The sequence below is a fragment of the Lactuca saligna genome, chromosome 4 (genome assembly GCF_052625555.1).
Source record: "Lactuca saligna cultivar CGN05327 chromosome 4, ASM5262555v1, whole genome shotgun sequence".
Taxonomy (NCBI): Eukaryota; Viridiplantae; Streptophyta; class Magnoliopsida; order Asterales; family Asteraceae; genus Lactuca; species Lactuca saligna.
In genome coordinates, this window is record NC_136420.1 from 43,550,084 (window position 1) to 43,558,840 (window position 8,757).

Sequence of the window (8,757 nt, forward strand, 5' to 3'; positions counted from 1 at the left end):
TATGTAAATTTTAAACTCTGACTGACGTGTAAATTAAACTTTGAAATATTAAATTGAGTTGTGAATTAGTGTCTGAAATGATAAATTATATTGTGAATTTGATTCTTTTTTTATCTAAATCTGATTTTTGAGGGAATGATGTTGGCGGTGTTGGGACAGATGGTTGGTGGTCGAGGTGGTTGATGACAGTGCGTGATAGTTGGCGGAGTTAAGGCTAGTGGTGGTGGTAGAGTAATGATATGTTTTACTTCTCACTCATCTTCGACTTCTTCGCTGATTTCTGATAAGTTATCCACTTTTATTATTCATGCATATGTTTTTTTTACTATATTAAGCTGTGATTTTTTTATGAATTTTGTGTGTGCTTCTGAAATATGTGAAGAAAGAAGCATCATACATAATATTAAACTGTGAATTGATTTCATTTTGCTGTGATTTTTTTATATAAATTTTGTGTTAAAATATAAATGATTTACGTATTAATTTTTGTATAAATATTCTTGTGAATATTTTTTTTGTGTGGTGCATGCTTATGTAAGAATGCTTTAGTTTTTATAATTGGTTTGTATTAAACTTCAAATGAGTAAATTAATCGGTTTATTAAACTATGATTGTAGTATTTAACTTGTTATTGCATTACTTTATATGTAGATCTGATTTGCAATGAAGAATGGTTGTGGTTCTGACACAGGTGGTTCGTGGCGACGCATGGTGGTGGTGGTGGTGGTAGAGTTTGTGTAACGCTCGTAGATCCGGGCTAATCAATTTAGAGATAATAGGGATCGAAAACGACTTTTTGACAAAAGATTATTTATAACAAATAAGGTAAAACAATTTTGAGAATATGTATCAAGGGTTCTGTACATATAAAGAACGCCGAAATCCGAGTTATAACGAAGAAGTTATGGCCCGTTGAAGTTTTTCGGTAAAACCGGCACAGCACCGGGAGACGTAAATAGTAAATTTAAGATAGAGGACTTTTTAGCCTTAGGGATCTAAATGAAAGTTGTAGATTACGTCTCCACCTACGCGTGGATATAAATAACGTCAAAAACGGAGTTCGTATGCAAACGTTATGGCATTCCGAAGATTTAGCTTTTAAAAACCCTAAACTAGCTAATTCACGACGTGATAATTATGACGCTCACTACAATCTGTCATAATTCGAAATCTAGAAGCTGCGAGAGGATAAGATCCAATTCACGACGTGAGCTTTATGACACTCAATACGTGAGGTGTCATGGCCACCATCCGAAGCTAGGGACGCAAATGGCAAGTCTACAGAGTGAATCATGAGATTCACGAAGTGATTCGTATGACACTCACGACGTGAGTGTCATAAAAACTTATTATAAATAGCAAGATCGACCCATTCACTTCCTTACACCATTTCTCACTTCTCTCTCTAACTTCTTTCTCTCTCTAGCTCTCCTAAACCCCCCTAAACCCTAAGTAAACCCCCTAGATCCCGAAGGAAGTCCCGAGAAAAAAGGGTCTTTCGGTTTCGAAACGCTACTCCGAGCGAAGCCCGGTTTTCTTTAAAATCCGCTCTAAGTGAGTTACGCCTACGCTATTTTTAATATAGCTTCTAATTAATTATAGTAACATTATTAGGACCTTAAAATAATTATTTGGGCTATTATTATGAGTTATATAGTGTTGTTTAACGCTTATATAATAATAATAATAGCTAGACTATTAATTAGTCGCGTTAACGTTAGACTAAACCCTAGTGGTATCGATACTAGGTTTTGTCGAGGAAAATTGTTTTAAGAGTTACGAAGTACTATCCAAGAACCGAGTCACCACCTACTCAGGTGAGTGTATATTCACTTTCACCTTACACATATATATGAAGTATTTTCTTTTAAATACGTGCTATGTGTAATTATATTAATTGTTTAATTAAGTGACTGTTGAATAGATGTTTTATACAAGTTTTAAACTGTATATATATATATATATATATATATATATATATATATATCTACAAATATGTTGGGTACAACATGGGTAGATGAATTAGATGATGTGTGATAAAATAAAAGGTGATGAGAGGTATCGATGTTTGAGATGATCTAGTCATCTAGCAGAGTATAGACAACGGCCACAGACTATTTTAGATAGTCCAGTGGAATGTTAGCAGACTTGTAATCGGTAGGTATGTTTGAACTATATGTTCATAAGGTTTTCTTGAACTATATGTTCATTAGGTGTTTTTGAACTATGTGTTCATCCGTTAGTTTTTCTTTTTGACACTATTACATGTCGGGGTACGGGAGCGTACGGGAGTACTTTATTAGTATTTTCCCTATACCTTTATTTGAAGAGATTTGGAGTCTTTGTTTCTTTTGTGAAGTGATCGGACGAGCTTCATGAGTCAGTGTTTCCATTCTCGATGTCGGATAGGAGTGAGTCTGTGGGCTATATACCTCATGATATTTAGACCACAGCCTAGGCATTAGTCACTGTTTCCATTCTCGATGTTGGATAGGAGTGAGTCTGGGGGTTATATACCTCACAATATTCAGACCACAGCCTAGGCATTAGTCAGCGTTTCCATTGTTGGATAGGGTGCGTCTGGGGGTTATATACCTCATGATATTCAAACCACAGCCTAGGCATTAATAATTACCCCTGACTTAATTGTCTGGTGGTTCTTTCTTTTACAAACAAAGGTTGGTGATTAAACTTATTCCATTCATTTGATGTCTTCTTCGATCCTCGTTTGCTGCTAGGGAATTTCCGAAGCAGTTTCGTTAGTTGGTTGTTCATATCGATCCTTTAGGCCAGATCTAGTAAGATCACTGTATAGGATTAGTATGTGGGGATCGACGTTGTTAGTGCTTGTAATATAAACCTTGAGCAGCGATGGACTTAGTGCCTATTCCTTAAGATGAATCCTTAGTAATGAGTGATAGTTGATTCTTAGGGTAAATCCTTAAGAAATGAATAAGATAATGGGGATTGGGTAATTGGGTTGATTGTTTGATGTTTAAGCATAATAAATTTATTTATTGTGGGGTAAAGACCCTATATGCTCACCAGACTCCCAAGTCTGACCCACTCAGTTTAATTGTATCACAGGTATCGATATGAAGTTGCTTTACACTGAGAGATTAAGGAGATATAGATCACTAGTGAATGAATGTAAGTTCTGTTTATGCTTATGTTTATGTATTGACGATGACATCCCAAATATTTTAAAATGAATAAAATACGTTTCTTCGGAAATGCTTTGATAACGTATTTATCTTGTTTTTCTGGGAATAAATTCCACAACATTATTATTAAAAGACGTACGCTGATTTTCATAAAGCATAAACAAAATCGGTTTTTTCTAGCCGTGAAATTGGGGATGTCACAGTTTGGATTTGACAAATCTTTGAATTTGTGAATTAGTGTAAAGTTGATTGTATTGAGTTATGAATTTTGTGTATTAAATTGTAAATGGATTGTATAAATTTGTATTCTATATAAATTTTGTATTAAAATATGAATAAATACATGAATGAAATATTAAACTTAAAAATTTTATGATTTTACCCTTTTCTTACCAAAAAGACAAAATTTGGATTTTAATATATTTAGTAATATTCATAACACATATTTACTAATAAAATGAAGGTTCTTAGAGTTCTTAATCTTTTGTGGTTATAATTTGAACCACTCCATATATATATATATATATATATATATATATATATATATATATATATATATATATATATATATATATATATATATATATATATATATATATATATATATATATATATATATATATATATATATATATATAGGTTTACTTTCTATGGAAAAAAAAACCCTAAAAAAATTCTAAAAATCATAAAAATGCATAAAAAAATACTTAGAGATCAATTTTTTTTTTGACATTATATTATTTGATACCGCACCTTTTTATATAAATTCGCTGAAAATGTTTTTGAAAAAAAAAACAAAAAATAAATAAATAAAACAAAAAAACAAAAAAATAGATTTTTTAATTTTTTTTCAGCGAATTTCTAAAAAACAGACTACAGTTTTTAAGATTACATAGTAAAAAAAAGATTTTGTGATCTCTAAGTATTTTTTTATGCACTTTTATAATTTTTAGGGGTTTTTTGTTTTCCATATAACTCTTTCCTATATATATATATATATATATATATATATATATATATATATATATATATATATATATATATATATATATATATATATATATATATATATATATGTTCAGGTTTATTTGAGATCATGCTAATTTTGTGAGATCATAAGACCAAATCTAAAAATAATTTTAAAATACAAAATAAATAGAAAAATCCAAAAAAAAATTTATTATTATTTTTGGAACTTTAGTTACCTTAAAAAAATAAAAATAAAAATAAAAAAGTTACCGTTTTTTTAATACATGAAATATTCTAATAGAATATTACACTGTAAATATTTTAATGTGATTTTTAGAATGTTAGAATATTATACTAGATTTCTCAGATGTGTAATTTATTCTACTAGAATATGTAAAAAAATGTATTTTTTTTTGTATATATTTTTTTAGTATTTTTTTTTGGAAAATATAAATTCCGAAAATAATATTTGAAATTTTTTTTTCTGAAAATTTTCAATTATTTTGCATTTTTAAAATGTTTTTTTGTTTTATCTAACAAATGAATTGGTAGGATTGCGTCTCACGATCTCACAAAATGAGGTCGTCTCTTATGAACCTAACCATATATATATATATATATATATATATATATATATATATATATACCTAAAAGATTAAGAACACAATAACAATTTTGGACTAACCAATATATAATGGCATATTAGTAATTATGTTTTTCAATTAAATTATAATAAATAAATTAAATAAGATTCCTAAAATTGAAGGATTATGTTTGATTGTTACCTAGAAAAGGATTTAATTTTTTTTTTATTATAAGTTGAGATATTCCGTTATTATTTTTTAAATAATCTTGTATTATTGATTTATATAATTTCTATCAAAATGATTAAACCCATATTTAGGTATATACTTTTAATGGTTTTGATATTTAATTCTATTTTTATCAAGATAGAAAAATCATTTTCTGACATAATTATTAATGATATAAAAATACCTATAATTAATTTTTAAAATTGTTATTTAACCGTATTATGTTAAATATGATTGATTATAAGTAAAAATAAATATTAGAAAAAATAAAACATCATGTATAGATCAATAACACATTCAATACATTTGGAATCCTAAAAGAATATAACGCAATAAAAACAATGTAATCATAAATGAATATAACGTAATAAAAATACAAAAAAATACATTTGTAATTATAAATAAATAAAGATTCATCTACACATGCACATAAAATGATGATTCATCTTTAGCCATATCTATCAACACCGGTTTTGAAGGATTTTTTTGAACTTCTTTAATCAGTGTTAATATGTATTTGATAGACAACAACGGTTTTGAATGATCTTTTTTGAACTTGTTTAACCAATGTTAATATGTATTTTATAGACGTTCGGTTTCCTTGTTGTCGGTCCTACAAAAATAAACAATCAAACTACATGAATTCGATCCGCTACAAACAAGAAAGAAAAATGTTATATTCATTATGTCTTTCATTCATATACTACCAAAGTAAGTTAAAAGTTGTTTACAAATGATGCAATTTTTAATCTTTATTAATGATTTCACAAATACAGAATAAGCCAAAATAACAATGACACTTTATTTATTATGGTTTAATCACAAGTAAATAAGATAAAAAATACAATTAAAATTTACCTAATATTTGATAATCATAAATGAAGAAAAACACACTTATAGTTAATAATTGTAATATTGTTTTCTGCCTATTCGACAATGAATGAAAATAAAACCATAATGTTGGTAAAAATATGATCACATGTTGGTGATCTGTTAGGACCTTTTATGAAACAAAAAATATCTAATTTACCTGTTAGGACCTTTTATAACAAGTAATATGTAAAAATATGTTTTTTTCAGAAAAGAAAAAAAGTTTAGGTTTAAAAAGAAAAAAAATCAAAATATAGGGTCTTTTATGGAAATAACCCTTTAATTTAAACAATATTCATTTACATATTTTTTTTCTTAATATTATAGAAAATCATATCTTTGCATAATGCTTTTTTTATCTCTTATTTAAGTAGCAAACACAAGAAAAACATATAAACGAATAATAAAATATGATAACAAATGTAAATGTTTTGTAATAAAAATGAATTAGAGCATAAAAACTTCAAGAATAAAATCAGATCTGAAGTTATACTACCTCGATTTGAATGAATATCAACTTGATTTTTACAAAATCTCATAAAAAAGGATAAAACTTCAGATCAAGAGAGTGAAAGTGTTATAGAACGTACATCTATGAATACAGTGAAGAAGGAGTCGATCTAAACATAGTAAATGGTGGAGACGAAGAGGAATGCATCGATCCGAGCATAGGTTGCGATAACTAAGGGTCCTCGGTGGTTGGAGATGAAAAAGGTGGCTTGAGGTAGCTTTAAACGAAACATGTCTGGAGAAGGAGGAGGTCGTCGGTCGGAATCTAGTTAGAAACAAAGTACAAATTATAGATCTGGGGTGGAATGGTGGTAGCTAGCAACGATTGTTACAGATCTAGTGGTGATTTGACGTCGTCGACGACATGAGTTCATCGGAGGCTAGAAGTTGTAAATCTGGAGAAGGTCATCGGTGTCATAACACCGGAGATCAGATGAAAAAGAAAGTGAGAGGAAGATCGAGGGGGACTTGAACCCTTGAACTCCCACTTAGAAACCGAACAACTTACCAAGAGAACTAAAAAATCTATTAATATTATTTCTTCAAATATGTTTATAAAATCTTAATACCCCACCCAACCACAACCACACATATATTGTAAAGAATGAAAAGTCATATTGAGAAGCTGGGTGGAAGTGTTAGGTGACAATGATGTGTTTTTTGGGAATCACTTGCCCTTTATTTCCTTTCAACATTGTTTTATTGTTTTGCCGATTTTTCTAAAGTCTACGAAAGACTAAATAAAATGAGATGCCGTTTTTTATGTTTGTATTTTTCTATAAAGTTATTAAAATATTAATAAAGTGTAATAAGTAATGCACTAAGTTATATAAATGGTCTTAATGCTTTATCAAAGTTACAAATTCCGCCCATACTTACTTTTTTTTTTTTCAATATTGTTGTAAATATTCTTGTCTTTTTTTTTCGTGTTTGGTCCTTATAGTTTCATTAAATTTCATATTTGATCTAAAATTATTAATGTACCCTTACTTTATGCATTTTAATTATTTGCTTTTATTCTATATAAATATTTTCATAAATAACATAACCCTACCCTAACTCCGCATTCTTCCTCCCACTTTCTTTGCTACTCATGGGTTGCAAACATATCACTCTTTTTTGGCCCAATTTAACATCTACATGTGTTCCCTTGGCAGGGGCGGATCCAAGGGGTATCCCGGACTAATTCCGGTAGTGTAAATTTTTTAGAAAAAAAAAAAATCATTTTATGTAGTGTATATATACGCATCCATTCACTTATAAACACAAATAAATAGTTAGTTTATTGGTTAAAGTGTTGATTTAATGAAATAAAGATTTCAGGATCAATTCTTGCTCCTTACAAATCATTTGTTTACATATCTTTTATTTTTCCAACTATTTTATTCTTTTATTTTTCCAACTATTCTATCTCACATCGCCAAACACATGTAAACTTAGTCATTTTCATCTATTATATAAGCTTGTTATCCTCATGCTTTATTTGATCTACTTTAAGTCCACATCCATTGAAGTATTAAAAGATACTTCAACTTCATATTTATATAACAATACTTGAAGTTAGCTAACGATTAAGGTTTGGGTTTAAAACCAAACCAAACCAGGAAACTCAAGTACAAATTGAAAACCGAAAAACCAAACCAATGGTATTGGGTTAGGTTTGGTTTAAAATTTTCAAAACTGTGGCTGTCGGTTTTGGGTTTGATTTTAGGAAAAATTAACCTGCTCTGCCCCATGCTCAGCCGTTGCGGTGATACCCAGGAAAAAAAATTCGGGATACCCCTTTGCTTTGAGCCTAGCTCCGCCACTGTTGTTTATGGTGTGTTAAACTTCGTGTAATGTATCAGCAAATAATTAACTTTCTATAGATTTGTGTCCACTTTCTCTACCAGTTGTGGGCTGCAAGCATGCATATGATTTCGTGGCCCAATCCATTGATCCAACATTTACATGTTGTTGCGTTGGTATATTTTTGTTGATGGTGTGTTGCATTTCATTTAAATAATCAACTAGGAGTTCGTTTTCTATGGATGTGTGTCCTCATAACATTAACCAAAAGGAAAAGCACTCTCGACAAACTAAAAAATTAACGTGGATATGAGGGAACCTTTCCAAACAGGTATTTCATGCAGTGTTTTATTTCCAAGAACTGGTGTGAGAAACTTGTTTATGATGCATGTTGCAGTCAAGATATAATCATACCAAAATTCAAATTGCTAGTAAGGCTTGAAAACACAACACTCTCCCAATTCCAACAAATGTGAGTGTCTTCTTTCTACCACTCTATTTTATTGTGGTGTATAGGTACACGAAATTTCCAATAACCTTGCCTTTTATTTATAGAACTCCAACATAAATCTTGGTCTGGATTTTGACAAATTGTCAGTGCTTATTCGTTTCACCCTTTTCCAAAATGTTTTTCAATCATTTTA

The 8,757-nt window shown here is 29.4% G+C and overlaps 1 long non-coding RNA gene across 1 annotated transcript; it reads right to left on the reverse strand.

The window, feature by feature from the left end:
* Window positions 1-5,202: 5,202 nt before the first annotated feature.
* On the reverse strand, window positions 5,203-6,872 carry LOC145041724 (uncharacterized). Its single transcript, XR_013680367.1, has 2 exons — window positions 6,406-6,872; window positions 5,203-5,558 (listed from the first exon to the last, which is right to left on the reverse strand). It is a non-coding gene; the product is annotated as an uncharacterized LOC145041724 (long non-coding RNA).
* Window positions 6,873-8,757: the final 1,885 nt, after the last annotated feature.